At 48.8% G+C, this 16,134-nt stretch overlaps 1 long non-coding RNA gene across 1 annotated transcript; it reads right to left on the bottom strand.

The window, feature by feature from the left end:
* Nucleotides 1–775: 775 nt before the first annotated feature.
* LOC139799520 (uncharacterized) lies at nt 776–13,878 on the bottom strand. The gene is made up of 2 exons (XR_011727328.1): nt 13,743–13,878; nt 776–1,103 (listed from the first exon to the last, which is right to left on the bottom strand). It is a non-coding gene; the product is annotated as an uncharacterized lncRNA (long non-coding RNA).
* Nucleotides 13,879–16,134: the final 2,256 nt, after the last annotated feature.

The raw sequence follows: 16,134 nt of genomic DNA, 5'->3' as shown, positions 1-16,134 counted from the left end.
AAGGGTGGTGTCTGGCTAATGAAGCTGGCAGGGGCAGGACTGTGGTGTGGGTGCTGGCCCACACCCAGCACAGCTCCTGCTGTTCCCAGCAGTCCCATCAGAGCAGAGCAATGGGATGCAGCCCTGGCACCTCTCAGCAACACCACATCAAGTCCATCTTCCAGCTCTTCTGGATCACAGTGGCCAAAAAACAGGAAAAGCAAAACCCTTTTGCTTCATCTATTAAGTCCTTGAGGCCGTGCTTGCATCAGGAACAGCCAAAGAGCCCTGGTCCTCCCAGGACTCAGCCTCATGCCCCTACAGATGCCCTACAGATAACCCTGTGTATGGAGGCTGGAATAAATTTAACATTTATTCCAAGAGCCTTTGCCTGGGTGTCAGAGGCTGCCAGCTCATCCCTGGAGCCCTGGAGAAGGGCAGCAGCACCTCAGCAGTTATTTCCTGATCTCTCTTGGTCAAGTTTTGCATCCATCACTTTTGCAGCACAGGGAAAACCATCCTGGGGAGCTGGGATATTTCTGCCACGGGCTCTGCTCCTCTCCTGGCAGTGCCCAACCTCCCATTCCCCAGCTGCATCCTCCAAGGTCCAGTTTGCCAAACCCATTGGAAGGGAGAAATGATCCCGTGGTGGGAGTGATTCCCTGCCACTGGAGTCGATCTTTCTGGCTCTAAAAACCAAGGCACATCATTGCTCAAACAGGAAAGTTGTTTGCATGTTTAAATAAATTATTGCATGGCTTTAAAAATTCCTAATGATGACGAGCAGGGGAGGCTGTTGAATCGGCGTGCCAGAGAGTCTGGTTCCTGGTGACAAATGCTTTAATTAAAATAATTCTAATTAAATGGATGTCAAAAAAATGTTTCGGCTCGAGACGCACTTCACAACCTCACATCACATCCTATCAGATGACAGCCCACACAACAAAACAGAAAATAAACCCAGACCTTTAGGCAAATTCTCCCAGAAGAAGCAATTCCCAGGCTGGTGTGAGGTGCTGCCTGCCCTGGTGTCACCAGCACCCAGTGACAGCCACCCTCAGGCTTTGGTCACACCAAGCTGATGGGCAAACCTCACCTGGGCTGGAGGAGATGGGACCAACCACCTGTACCAGAGAGGGAGAAGGTGGAGTGAGGGTGACATCCCCAGGGCAGCTTTCAACACCACAATGTGATCCCAAAAGGATGTGACAAGATTTGGGACCAGTTGTCACCTCCCCCATCTGACCATTCCATCTGACAGACCTCGAGCACAGCCTGAGCCATCCTGGGGGCTCCTCCATCCCACATCCCCCATCCCACCCTGCAAGGGGCCAAATGCTGTAATTGGATCTTAATTACAGAGCTCTCCGCCAGGTTATTTTTATTTCTTTGTTTGTTAATGCAATTATTTAGCTGCCCTATTTTAGCCTTGACCTTGCAGGAAGAGGGTATTTTCCAGTCAGCATAATGCTTTATCTTTGAAAGCTACAATCAATAAGGATAATTAATGATGCCTGCTGCAATGATAGCCTCAGCAATCATTATACCACATTAATCCCTGCAGTCAGACTGGGGTCAAGGCCAACTAAATCATTCACCTGGGGGTGGAGAAATTCAAATAATTTACCAATTTAAATCCAGGGAAACAAATCTGACTTTATTTTTCAAAGCCATTTAAACCATTAAGTTTTTAAGAGGCTGCAGCCTGAGTTTTTGGGGGAGCCCTGGATGCTGGGCTGGGCTTTTTTTAACATCCACTATCAGAAGGATGTAACTTTTTGACATCTCTGTGTTAGGAGGGAAGATATCCCTCCATCTGCTCCGTGCAAAGATAATTTTGGGGATGCCACCAGCTCCAGGGCTGCATCCTGCTGCCTCCTGATGTCCCCAAGCAGGGGTTGGCATTGCTCTTGCCCCAGTGGGAAACCAGCAGCATCCCAAACCCTGGGGAGGTGAGGGGTCCCATCCTGCCCCCCAGCCCAAAACACCCCCCTGGTACATGCTGGGTGGAAAGAACCACCCAGGGCTTTGTCAGCAGAATAAAAAACCCACAAAACCAAGAGCTGGGATGATTATAGAAAGGCTCCAGAGTGATGCCCTTGGCCAAAAAAATCCCAGTTGTTGATAATCAATAAAGTTCTGCTGATCTAACCCTGTTCCTGGTGGCTCTTTGTGGGGACAAGCTGGGGACAAGCTGGGGACATGCTGCCTGCTGCAGTGCCCCCTGAGATGCCCACCACGATGCTTGTTGCCATGCCAACCACAACACCCCCCCCCACGATGCTGCTGGGGTGCCCAGCACCCCGTCCCCCCCAATGCCCCAAAGGGACCAGCAGCAGCGTGGGGTGGGGCTTTGGGGGTCTCTGTGTCCCCCCCCCCAAGGTTCCCAGCCCAGTTCAGGGGTGCAGCAGTCCCTGGGGTGGATGATGCTTGAGAAGCACCCGGAGAGGTGTGAGGGTGTTGAGTCCCTCCAGCTAAACAAAGGGGAAATTTGCTTTAGTTTTGATTTATCACTCTATTATGAGCAAGTTTGTGTTTTCACCAGAGCCATTCTCCTTGCCTGTACTGAATTAATTATATATTAGCAGCTGATCATAATTTATAAGTGGACACATACAATAAATTACGGCCTAACTATATAATTCTCCCCATATAATTAATTACATTAAACATCTACGTTTTAAGCCCACAATTAGATAACCCTGAGAGACAATCCTGTTAGCATTTTTAATAAATACTTGTGTTTGAAGCTGTTTAACAGAGCACCTGATAACTGATATAGCAGTGTTAACATCTGTTCCATTATTTCCAGAGGACGTTGGTTGAACGTAATGCTCCCCACATAAAATATGCATTTGTTCCTGACTGTCAAGTGCCCCTATTATTTTATTAAAAAGTCAAAAAAAAAGAATATAATCAGACTTCATAATTTATGTGTGACATTTTCATTACAGAAAACTTTATGCAAAATTGAATTCTAAAATTTAATTTCCTGTGATGTTTAAATTACTTACTATCTGGCTCCTCTCCAAACATTGTGATCACTCCAGGCCCCATATGAATTCTATTAAGGATATGTTTAGCTGCTGCCAAAATGTATGGGGTATTTTTCTATGTAATTCCAAGAATATGCTCCTTAAATTTATTTTGTGCCAGTTTAAATAGTTCCTCTCATGCGGAAAAGAAAGAAAGAAACACAAGATATTTTTAGCCCCTGCCGTGGCTTTTTTGTCTTGTTTCCTCTGGGTTTTGGTGCCCATCGTGGTCCTCAAGACCCCTTAGCCTGGAGGAGCAGTCCCAGCAGCTTGGGAAAACCTGGCTGAAGAGCTGAGTTTTCAGGAGCTCTGATCCCCACCTCTGCAGCCTGGAAATCAGCACATGGAAAGGAAGCCTAATATGGGGCAGAAGGATGGATGGGGCAAGAGGAGGGTTCGTGCTGCTTGGGGTCACAAAACCTGGGTCTTGGGTTGCCTCCTGCCCACATTTTTATCCCTCCTGCCCCCTCCTCCAAACAGGAGGAGGTTGCCTCCTGGGAACCTCTCTCACATCCACAGCAGGATGAGGAAGCCAAGATCAGACTGGAGAGGAGCAGGAGTTGGGTTGTGGGGGGCTCTTGATGTAGCTCAGGGGGATCAGACCTCTGGTAGGGAAGCAGCAGAGAGGGGCTTGGGGTTGGGACACCCTCAGGAGGGGTTGTGGGGTTGGAACCACTCCCTGCCCTCCCCAGGGGCTGCCCACAGGGTTGGTCCCATCACCAGCATGATGCTCAGGCCACTCACCTCCCCCAGGTCTCCCATCCCCTCCCCTGGGAAGAGGCTCCTCCAAACACATCCAGGACAAACATCTGTCACCTCTGGAGCTGGCCCAGCTCTTCCTGGCAGCTCTTTCTGAAATCAGTCTGCATTTCACACGTGCCTTGGTCCACCTGGAGCCAAAGCAGCATCTAAGCTCAGCTCAGTCCATCCCTCTGGGATATCAGTACCAGGCTGGGGACTGTGTCAGGAAACTCAGCTGCTCAGCATTCACTGGTTATTCCCCTAATGTTCACTGGTGAGAAAAATACCTGACCTTGTCAAGGGCTGGGTTATCCCCAGGTGAGAGAATCACAGAATAATGGAACCCTTTGGGTTGGAAAAGACCTTTAGGATCGTGAAGTCCAACCACGGACTGGTTGGCACTGCTGATGCCAGCACCAGACACTTCCCAGCCCCTCTGTCCCAAGGCTGGGGCATTGCCTGAGGTTGCTGTCCCCCGGGTGACAAGCCCTTGGCCTTGCTGAACCTCAACACGGTGTCAAGGTGCCACCCAACACATCTTGTGGGGGAGAAGAACAACTCCAGAGTAAAGTCTGCTTGGATGGGGGGTGAGTTTGTATCTGACAAGTTGTTTAAACCCTTCAATGAGGACATATCTCTGCTGCCTGGTCCTGTGCAGACCCCAGGACTCCTTTGGGACCAAGGTGTGGTATCTGGTGCCACCATTGGGAGCCCCATGGCAAGTGAGACAGAGCTGTCACCCCACAGGGAGCCCCACGGCAAGTAGGACAGAGCAGCCACCACCAGGATGGGCTCACTCCCAGCCCAAAGTTGTCAGCTTCCCTTCTGCTCCAGTAAAACAGGCCTGGGGATGGAAACCTCCCAGTTGCTGATGGGTTTTCCCATAACTGGAGGGTGACCGTGGCCATTCCTGTGCACAGAGCTGATTAAAGATGCAGCCGGGGCCAATGCCGAAGGAAACCCGGGCAGGAGTAGGATGACAGAGCAATATTGCAGGAGGTAGGATCCTGCTGAGTCTGGAAGTGCCTGATTTATTTATGTTCAGCTAAACTGCAATATTCAGAAGGAGAAAACCTTCAAGCTGTGCTCATCTGGTCCCTCCTTTCAGCAGTGGGGTTGGCCTGGCAGCGACGCTCGCCCGGTGCCACCTGGACCCTGTTAATTCCAGCACCACAAACCCAAAAGGAATTTTTTTTCCTTTAATCCACTGCAGTTCACAAATTGGATGATGATAAAACCAGATAATTTATTAGCAGTATCTTAATTTATTTATTATTGAACACTTTATGAACCCATACACTTTGGGTGGCTTTAAAGCAGAGCTATTTATTTGTTCCTTCACCTCGGGTTGTATGTCCATAATTCACCTGTGGCATCATCACATGACACCAATTAGAGCAGCCAGGGCCTTCGTTTAGTAGTGAAACACTAATTGTGAAGGTAAAACACACATCTTCAGCCTGGGAAGCTGTTTCTCTCAAAACCCACTCCATCTCCCACTGCCATCTCCAGGAGCTGTGACTGTTCCTACCTCCTGGCACCTGAAGGGATGGAGCATCCCTATGGAGCACAGATGATGCTGCTGGAAGCCAATTTCCAAGCTTTACTGGACCAAAACCTTCTAGCACGACTGCCACAGGAATGGAGGGGCAGGTCTGGAGGGTTTCTCCCCATCCCCATCCACTGTCAGCGGGTGACAGAGGCTTTGGTCCCCGTGAGAAGATGCTCTCTGGCAGGGGATGGCTTCCACAGCTTTGCCACCAAAACACCTCAGCAGCCAGCACTGCCTCCCCGGACGCTGATGGCCATCGGTGGGTGAGTTTTGGGGAGGATCTGTCATCCCCACATCCCCTGGGATGGAGAAAATATAAGTGGCATCTCGAGGTAAAAATAGTCTGGTGGGGAGCGGAGGGCGCGGGGGGGGTGGGAGGGGGGGTGTGTGGCTGTAATCCGAAACACGTCGGGCTGGAAAGAGCTTAATTCTGTCACAAACACCAGCTTAATGTATGCCCTTAAACTCGGGGCCGTATACGTTTCCCTGCAGCATCCGCCGGTATCGGGAGGATCTGCTCCAGCCCAGACTCTCTGGTGCCTCACGCCCCGCGCCCGCACCGCTCCGCAGCACCCGTCATCATCTTTTAATGAGCCATTGCTCGATTTATCTCCTGTCCCTCCTTTCCCCAGCAGCCCTGGACCCGTCCTGTCCAGTAAAACCCATTATCTCTATGAGGCTGCCGATAGCGCGGCGGTGGGACCGCTGAGTGCTCCTCCTCCTCCTCCTCCTCCTCCTGAGAGATCACCCGGGGCTCACAGCCCCCCAACCTACTCCCCAGCCAAACCCCAGAACCGGGCTCTGCTTTGGGTAATAAATCCTAACCCATCGATACACAGCAGGGTTTCAGAATCAGCGGCTCCGGGGGGGCCCCTCCAGCCCGGGAGGGTTTTATCTGCCGGGAATTAACAGCTCTGCCGGGGCTGCAGGGGAACCAGAAGGTTCAAACGGGATTTAATCGGCTGCCCCGACCGTCCCGGTGATGGGCGCGGGTGTAAAAGAGTCCAGCTGGCCCGGGGAAGGTGTGGGAAACACAACGGAGGAGGCAGGGAGCTGGGGAGGGGAGCTGCAGCCTCACCCCCCGGAGCTGCCGGGGGTCTGATAGCGGAGGAGCCCCCAGGGGAATGTGCTGGGGAGGAGGGGCTGGGGGCTGGGGGAGGAGGGGCTTGGCACCCCTTCTGCAGCCAACAGGAAAGGAGGATTCAGAAAACAGCATCCTTCCCTTCTCCTTCTCTTCCTCCTTCTTCTTCTCTTCCTCTTTCTCCCCCTTTTTCCTTCTCCTTTCTCCTTCTTTCTCCTTCTCCTTCTCCTTCTCCTTCTCCTTTTCCTTTTCCTTTTCCCCCTTTCCCTTCCCCTTTCCCTTTCCCTTCCCCTTTCCCTTTCCCTTCCCCTTCCCCTTTCCCTTCCCTTTTTCCTTTTCCCTTTCCCTTTCCCTTTCCCTTTCCCTTTCCCTTTTCCCTTTCCCTTTCCCTTTCCCTTCCCCTTTCCCTTCCCCTTTCCCTTCCCCTGCCCCTTCTCAGTCCCCTGCCCCTTCTCAGTCCCCTGCCCCTTCTCATTCCCCTTCCCATTCCCCTTTCTCCTTTCCCCTTTCTCCTTTCTCCTTTTCCCATTCTCCTTTCTCCTTTCCCCTTTCCTGTTTCCCATTCCCTTTCCCCTTTCCCCTTTCCCCTTTCCCCTTTCCCCTTTTCCCCTTCCCCTTTCCCCTTTCCTCTTCCCTTCATCTCCTTCCCCTTCATCTCCTTCCCCTTCTCATTTTCCTCCTCTTTACCCTTCTCCCCCTCCTCTCCCTCCTCCCCTTTCTCCCCAACCAAACACATTTTGGGAGAAGTGGCTGGAGGGGTTGGAGGGGAAGGTGCCCTAAAACAAAGCAGTAAAACTATAAAGTTAATGAGGAAACCGTGTCCCTTTTTACAGCCTAAGCCTTTACAGCCCCTCCTCGGGAGCCAGGGGCTCAGGGTAATACAGTGAACGCTATAAAATGGATGTTTAATGTAGCTGGGGGCCAAGAAAAACATTGTATAATTGTAGTGAGCAGCTTGCTAAGTAAAATGATAGCTTTTAAAGGATGAAATATGGCCTAGGTTTTCGGGGCAGCGTTTTGCTTCAGTCCCAGTTTCTTCATTTCCCTCACAAATGCATCTCTGAGGTTTGTTACAAACATCTCTCAGCTTGGAAATAAGATGGAATAGATCTGCTGGCATTATTTGCTGTGAACAGTGGCCTGGTAAACTCAGCCCTTGTTCTGTTCATGCTTCCTTTCACCAAATTTGTTTGATTTTCACCCATTTTATGCAAGCAGGGTGTACTGGAGTGGCGAGGGATGCTCAGCTGCCACAATTCCTGTGTCCACCCTTGGATTTGTCTGGAGGGTTTTGTGGGGACCACAGACCTCTTGGCACCTTCCAGGCCACCTTGGGGCCACCAAGCCCTCAGCTCTCCTGTTTCCCAGCCCCGTGTGCTGTTCTTTGGGCTGGGTAAAGGAAAAGGGGGCAGAGGAAAAGGGGGCAGAGGGAGAAGGGCTTCCTTCAATTTGGGTTTTGCTGGTTGGTGGAGTTAATGTCTTCCCTGTCTCCAAACACTCAGCAGGAGCTGATTGCTGTTCATAGAATCACAGAAGGATTTGGGTTGGAAGGGACCTTAAAGCCCCCCCAGTGCCACCCCTGCCATGGGCAGGGACCCCTCCCACAGCCCAGGGTGCTCCAAGCCCCATCCAACCTGACCTGGAATGTTTCCAGGGATGGGGCAGCCACAGCTTCTCTGGGAAACCTGGGCCAGGGGCTCAGCACCCTCACCCCGAAGGATTTTTTCCTAATTTCTAATTCTTAATCTCTGCAGAAAAAGTGATCTTCAAGCACACACCACCTCCCCTTGGCTCCCAGTTCTGGGGGTGGTTCAGAGTGAGAAAAAAGAGGCGTTCCTCTGCTCTCTGTGTGTGCACATAATGTGAAATTTCATCAGCCACAATATTTTAGAAGACAGGCACTGTGAGATATATCACATGTAAATGGACACATCATCTGAGCAAGGCACCATTTATCAATATCACTTGGAAATGCAGTGGATGATCTGATGGGATTATGTAGATCTCAACTATCTCTGGATGAATGAAATTGGGTAACCTTAGCAACCCCAGGTACATTTGTGCAGCTATGAATCAAATGGCAGTGCCACGAGCTACACACAAAATAAAGAAATAATTCTTTGAAATATTCATAACAGTCTGCAGTCTATTATTTTATAAGTCCCTGCTTATTATGCATTTAGGAAACCAGTTTTTTTTTTTTTAAAAATAAATGCATGAGCATTTATGAGTATTTATTACATACCCCACAAATAAAGCCAACACAAAGCACAACCAGCAACTGCAACAGCCCTGGGTTCCTCTTCTTAATGGGGGAGAGGGAATCCCCCACCAAGGACAAACTCCAGCTGGAAAACTGGCACAGAGGAAGGATCATTCCCATAGACTGGAAACAGGACTTTCCATCATCCATTTGGATAAAGCCAAAAGTTACAGACTGCAGTTTCCCTTGTGCTAAAATATACTGAGCAGAGTGTTTCAATACAGGGAAGGTAGGAAAAGCTGGAAGTCTCCTTCAAAAATCAAGTCAAGAAAATGTATGGTTTGGGGGCTGGTTTTTGTATTCAGTTGTTATGCAAGCAGTCTGGGTGACCAGAAGATATTTTAAATATATACTGCATTGTACTTGAGCAATAAATAATTTCAAATGTAGCTGCAGAGACTTCCCTTGTGCCTGTGCACATGGGCTGCTATCTCCACACCAGTGCATGCCCCATCCACCCTGAAGCACTGAAGTTTTCCAAGGTTCCTGTTTATCCCTGCATGGAAACCCATTCCTTTTTCCTTTTATAAGGGGTTGGAGACTCTACTTCCCAGTTTGCAAAATGATTTTAATTAATGAAAAGCCACTGCACTGAGCTGCAGCAGTTGCCATCACCCTCTGCAGGATCAGCCGTGGGGACCAGGAGGGGGATAAGACAGGACAGGGTCCCCTCAAGATTATTCCCAGAGCAGGATTTTTGAGGAGCTTTGGGATGCCTTGTTTACCTGGCTGCTGCCTCCAGACATGCCAGTGCTTATTTTGTGGTAGCCAAAGTTGCCTTTAAAACCTGAAGGTTGGAAGTTACACTGATAACTGAGAACCTGTTTGCCTTCAAAATAGTTCCTAGGACTTGTGGTCAATGAAAAAAAAAAAAAAAACCCAAACATATTTTCTTCTTGGGCTTGGGTTCCCTCTGGCTTCCCAGGTCCTGAATATTGAAGAAGAAGGATTACAGCTCCACAGCCCTTCCCAGCATCACGTGCCACGGGGTGGTCTCTGATTTTGGAGCTGGGAACCACCCATGTATTTAATTTATGATGTTTTAAAGCACCCTCGTGCTTAGCAGGCTGGCAAGCTTCCTGCTCTGGGGTTTTTTGTGTGTGTGTGCGTGTGTGTTGTTGGGTTTTTTTTTTTTTCTCACACAGCTATTAAAGAATTAGTGTTTCCATAAATGTATCTCGTTCTCATTAAACCTTTTCAGGTGGTGCTGGGAAGCTCAGCAGTGAAACCACCCTGAGAATTAGAGCAGCAGAGCTGGAGCAGGCAGCTCCCTGTTTATTCAAGCTCGCCTTCTCCGAGCTGGATTAATTGTTGGGGACCTGAAGCACATGCTTGAGTGAAAATAAATTACTTTATTTCTATTACACCAGCGGTGGCTCTGTAACTTAATTTCATTAGCTTGAACCTGTTGAGAGTGTTCAGATTTCCATAGCAGGACGCACTGGAAATGAAAAGATGCTTTGGGTTCTCAATTACCAGAATCGCTCCCTTTCAACTGAAATGAATGTTATTGAAACCAATTAGCATGGACTGGAAAATCTCTCATTAATGAGGGGAGCGTGGGTGAGTAAACAGCAATGAAAAGGATGAAATTAGAGAAGAGCCTCTTCTTGTTGGCCTGAATAATGACATGCTTAGTTGCCTAATTGTCTGGTGAAAAGCCTTGCCTTGCTGGTAACAGATTGCCACGTTCATTAGGCTGCAAAAGGCCACCTGCTGCTGGGGCTCATTTTCCTGCCGCCGATAGACACGGGGCGCTCCCCGGGGACCCAGATTTGGCCACAACACTAGCTGTGAAAAGCAAATGAGCTTGCCAATATGCTGCAATATTGTGTCCTTTTATGCCGAGATACAGAAGCTTAATATGTCAAATATAATGAATAAAACCGACGGCGAGGAGGAAGCTGATGAGCAAAGTGACCTTCGGACACGTCCCGGCGCAGAAGTGCCGCTGCCGGGCCCTCCGTACAGATGTTCCTCTCTGGCCTGGGCTGCTCCAAATTACGTAGCACAAAAGATAAATTACAACTGCTACGGCCTGAGAGATTCCTCAGACAATGGCCTAATGAAAGCCTACGATGTCAACTGTTAAAATTGGGAACAAATGTGAAACGCTGGATGCTGAGGAAGCGCTGGTGAAAACCAACGTTGTTCCTATTCGCTCCGCCGGGGCAATAAACATCAAAGGGGGGAGAGGCCTCTTTGTGCCAGCCCTTCCTAGGATCACTTCATGTCTTAGAATTGCTATTTTATGGCTCTTTTAAAGACAGGCTTCATTGTGCAGTGCTCTTGGTGGAGAGAAGTTGCCCTGGGCGCAGAGGAGAGGTGGGGGGGAGCTCCTCCTCGAGCCTTGGCCCGTGCATCCCGGAATCCCACCTGCCAAGGGGAGGGATGGAGGGATGGATGCTGCTGGAGCTCTGGATGTGGGATGTTGTGCATTGGTGGGACACTGTGGGGGAGCTGCCAGCCTTTGGTGATTGCACCAAAGCAGGCTGGGTAGACCTGTCCTCTTGCAGCACAGTGTTCCCCTTCCCAAGCTAAAAGCCACCTGAGAGCTCCCAAAACTCAACAAACAAGAAAAAGGGAGACTGAACGCAGGGTTGGCTGTGGGAACCTTGGCCCTAGTTGGAGAGGTGCTGAAGCAAAGGGTTCAGCTCAGCAGACCTGGGTGACCTGGTGCAGATCTGAGGTTGGCAGCTGAGAGCTCTTGGCTGGTGTTGTGGCAGTGAAGAAAATCCCATCACCTGAGAACCAGGACCCTGCCCAGCAGCCCCCATCCAGCTCTCTGTTATCCTGCTGCTGGGGGGACACAACTACTTGTGAACCTAAAAGACAAAGGCACTAAATAAATCAATAAAGGGAGCTGTGGACAGTCTGCTAATCTATGAGTTACTGCAGCACCCAAGCTCAAAACACTGCAGGTGCAGTCTCTGAGCATTTGTGCATCCTGTCTCTAGATGAACTCTTTCTAAGTGAAGAGGTTCACAGCTCAATCAAAACCCAACTGAAACCAAAAGAACCAGCAGAGAGCATTCCCTCAGTGAGGTCTGCAGAGAGCACCACAAGCAGCTCCAGCATCCCAAGGCTGACCCCCCCCACACTCTGTTTTCTAAGCACCTCCAAATGCAAGATCTCTCTGGTTTCTATTTTATTTTTCCTTTTTCACAGGAAGATGTTATAGACTGAGCAGGCCACTGAGCAGGAGGAATCCCAGGGTCTGGTTTGTTGGACAACCACGGCTTCTGGAGCCACCAGCAAAGAAATCAGGGATGTATGGATATGGATATACACAGCATACCACTGCAACAAGAATTATTGCCCATATTTAGATCACATAATTAATAATAATTTCACTGGGAGGGGCTCACTGCTCTCTGCTGTGTCACAGAAGCTGGGGAGCCATGTCCCCAGCAGCAGCCCCGGCACGGAGCAGCCCTCCTGCCACATCTCCTGCTGCTTCACAGCTGAAAATTTCTTCTGGCACCAACTGCATCGATGTTAAAATATTCCTCACAGGCAGTTTAAGCCCCTCACGACAGCAGCACATACTGTTAGATCAAACAAAACAGCTCGGGCTGTTGTTCCCAAGGAAGGGAAGGGTTTAATGCTACATGGGTTAAACACAAAAGCTGCAGTCACCATCAGTCAAAGGTCCCAGGGAGACACACGCCCTTGCTTCTGTCTTGACAGGGTTTTTTGTTTGTTTAGTTGTGGGTTTTTTGTTGGTTTTCTGTTTTTTTTTTTAAGAGAAGAACATTGACCAAGTCCCTTGTTCATTCAGAGAATGAAGTGTTGCAATACTTTTCTCCTTTAAAAAGAAATTATGATGTGCCTGGTGTGGAGCAACACCCTGCAGCATTGTGCTTCCAGAGGTGTGGTTCCTGGTGAAGAACCCACCTTTGGTGGCCCAAGGCACCCCTGCACCATGGCTGCATGTGTCCTTTTGTGTTCTTTTGCTGCTGACTCCATGTGTCACATGCAGTTGACTGTTCACAGGTCTCCTCTCTCTCCATTAGAGATGCTCCACTGATGGAACAGGGTGGAACAAGATCACAGCCCATGTACAGGAGCTTTTAGAAGTCCCTGGTGATGGGCACTGCTGGAAACTGTCCTTCTGGAAGATGTGGGGTTGGTTTTCACCATCCTGGTCCATGCAATTGAGCATGGGCCAGTCTTCCTTATCTTACAACAGGCCAAGCCACCAAGATCTTGGCTTCAGGCACCAACAGCCATTTCCAGGACATCTTCATCTCAGTGCTAGGCACAAATCAAGGGAACTGATGAGGACAAAAAAACCACTTTGCATGTTCCCTGCTATGCACCAGATCATGAGTTGGCTTCTGACTCCCAATGAACAAACCCCTGCTGAAGCCACTGGGCTGTACCCCCACAAAAATCATTGATTTCATCTCTTCTCCCTTAGCTGTGGGGGCTGAGAAGTTCCAGGAGACAGACAACACTCTGAGGACAGTCCTGGGGGCCCTCAGGTCCCATTCTACCCACAAGACAGGCACCCCCACAAAGCCTTCTCCATCCCACCAAGCTGGAAGCCACTTTGGTTCAGCAAAGCCAGGCAGCCTCAGGCCACTCTCTCCCCAGACCCATCACAAGAAGTAGTTTGTGGCCATACTGGTGACCATCTGCCCACCTGAGCCCCTGCTCTGCATAACATTGCCAAAACAAACTTCATCTTCAATCATTATGAATGATTTTTATGGATTTCTCAGGTTTTACTCCATGAAATACCCAATGTGATCGTGTTATTTAGTCTACGTTCCAACTGGTTAAATACAATTGACTAAATTAATTACTAAGATCAGGTCTACAACAGATTAGGGTAATTTATTGGGCAGTTTATTGTTCTCCTAATAGTCTCACCTGATTGATGGAGAGGGATGGCCATAAATGTTTTTTATGGCTGAGTAAGAGCAAATGCAAACCTAATCAGGTGCTTCGCTCTGGGTTTAGTAAACCCCATGGAACTTAGATAATAGGAACATTTTATTATTTGTAATGCCTGGAATAAGGGGGAAAAACTCAGAGAGACACATTGGTGTAAAGCAGCTGGCTGGAGAAGCAGCACCACCTCACCTGGACCAAGCTTTGGGGTGATGTGGATGTAGATAACAGCTGGACTTTGGGGTTCATACCAGGGAGCTTTGCATTTCTTCTGCATTGTCCTCAGGTGGATGAACTGATACCTCTGGAGACTCAGTCTCTACATCCGACACCTTTTAGGAGCAAAAAGTGTGTAGTTTGTGACAAATAAACATAGGGAAAATAAGATATGATGGCACAATCTTAGAAAACTCAAAGAAAGAGAACAGACTTTGGAGCTGTGAAGTAAGAGGTTCAGAAACTGCATCTTCCACAAAGGTCCCACCTTCTCTGGGTGAGCAGCAAAGGATGCTAATTTGATTGCACCAATTTCTTTTTAATGCAAAGAGTGAATTGTTTTCAGACTGCTGATGATTAATGTGGCTATTGATTAGCTGATCAATAAGGCCATGGTGTCTAATTATTGATAATCCTTCTCTAAATGAAAGATCGAGTGTACGGAGTGCTACTTACAGCACTCAAAATACAAAGTGATTCAGTGTGAAGCCTGGTAATTGAAAGTCAAACTAATTCCATAAATTAAATCACAGCAATCCATAACATTTACCTGATAAATCCTTTTGAAAGCTTTATTTAACTTCCAACACTCATTGGGAAAGCCAGGGATGAACCCAGAAAGGTTTTGTGATCAAAGCCTGGGCTTGGAGGTGCCTTTTATTAATATAAAAAAAAAAAAAATATTTAATGCAATTATGTATCATAATTACACTGGTTCAAAGGATTTAATCCCACAGCTCTTTTGCTACACTGGAAGAGATTCTGGAAATTTAAAGAAGCTGGTATCCACTCATCTGTGTATCATCTACATGCCAGCTGCTTTCCAAACTCTCCCTCCAAGCTCTTTTGCTGCAACCTGGTTGTATTGTGAGCACAGTGGGGGGAAAGCCCCTGACAGTCCCTGCATGGCTTTGTAGGTACTTCGAGGAAACTGCAATAAAACCTGGGAGATGTGATCTCATATTCTGGTAAGTAAACTCATTAGAGCAATTAAAAGTCTCCCTTGATTGATCACCCACCCTTCAGGTAGCCAGTTCATCCCAACAGCATCCTCTGTAGCTGTAAAATTCAGGAATCTAATTAAAGCAATGGTAATGTGTCTAATCAGATCATCCTAAAAATATTCCATTCCTCAGTCTCTGGACACATCTGGGATGAGGACAGCCTTTAAAATCCAGCCTGAGTTCTCCACAATTTTTTCAGGGTGGTGGTCCCAGGGGATCATCCCTCAGCTCACCAGTCCCAGCCCCCAGACAGGGCAGTGACAACAGCTCAGAGGTTTCATCTTGCTGCTTGTCAAGCTAACCCTCTGCAACAAGCTTCAATTTGCTGTTTGTTTCTGATCTGATGTTATGGTTTTGCAGAAAAAAAATAAAATTAAAAAAATAAAAATTGCATTTAAAGGGTTTAAATAAAAGAAGGCTCCAGCCAGCTAAACGGTAGAGCGGAGGATTTATGATCTTTGGTTAGAGGGTCCCCCAGACTGCTCAGCAAACACATGCAAATCTTCCTAACACCTGAAATGTGTCACTGTGTGATTTTAAGATATCTGCACGTCAGACAAATCACATTGGACAACAACAAACATTTCCCTTAACGCAGGGTGTCACCTCCCCCGAGCTTTCCTGCCCCCGACGAGAAGCGCCTCTGGCTCTTTCATATTTTTCTCCTTATTTAATCTTTCTTTCAAAGTTTGCTCCAGCCCAGCTCCACAAAGTGCTCTCCTCTGGGGACAGTGCCTGCTGCTCTGTGGGCTGACAGCTGAGCCAGCAGCTCAGAACCAGGCTCTGGGGCTCAGCTTCTGTCCTTCCACCCCTCCTTCTGCAGCCTTGGTAGGCACCACTGTTACAGAACTAGAGATTCAGGGAACTCTTTGGGCTAAAAAAGACCTTTCAGATCACTAGGTCCAAGTGTTAGCAGTGCCAAAGCCACCACTACCCTGTGTCCCCCAGCACCACATCTCCAGGGCTTTGAAACCCCTCCAGGGATGGGGACTTCACCCCCCTGGTTCCTTCAAATCTGCTGCTGCCCCCAGCAGATCCCGAAGCCTGGAGGGACCTGAGTAAGGGGGTAAGGAGCTGAGGATCTGGGCAGGCTGGCAGCTGTGCCATATGGATGTGCAATGGATACGCAGCCAGCCTGGATGTGATGGGGACTCCAGAGCCACCCCCCCGGGAAGATTGAATTGGGATGAGCCCCCCGAGTCTGTCACCTGAACCCCAGCCCCCAGGACAGCCCCCGGGGGGGTGGGAGTCCTGCTGCTCCCAGCTTCCCAGCTCAGGGGATCAGAGAGAATCATACAATCAGGGAATTGTTTGGGTGAAAAAAGACCTTTCAAACCATCAGGTCCAAGCAGTGCCCAGGCCAC

The sequence above is a fragment of the Heliangelus exortis genome, chromosome 9 (genome assembly GCF_036169615.1).
Source record: "Heliangelus exortis chromosome 9, bHelExo1.hap1, whole genome shotgun sequence".
NCBI classification, from domain to species: Eukaryota; Metazoa; Chordata; class Aves; order Apodiformes; family Trochilidae; genus Heliangelus; species Heliangelus exortis.
Note: the sequence above shows the minus strand (reverse complement) of the source record. Positions and strands in the feature narration are given on the sequence as shown.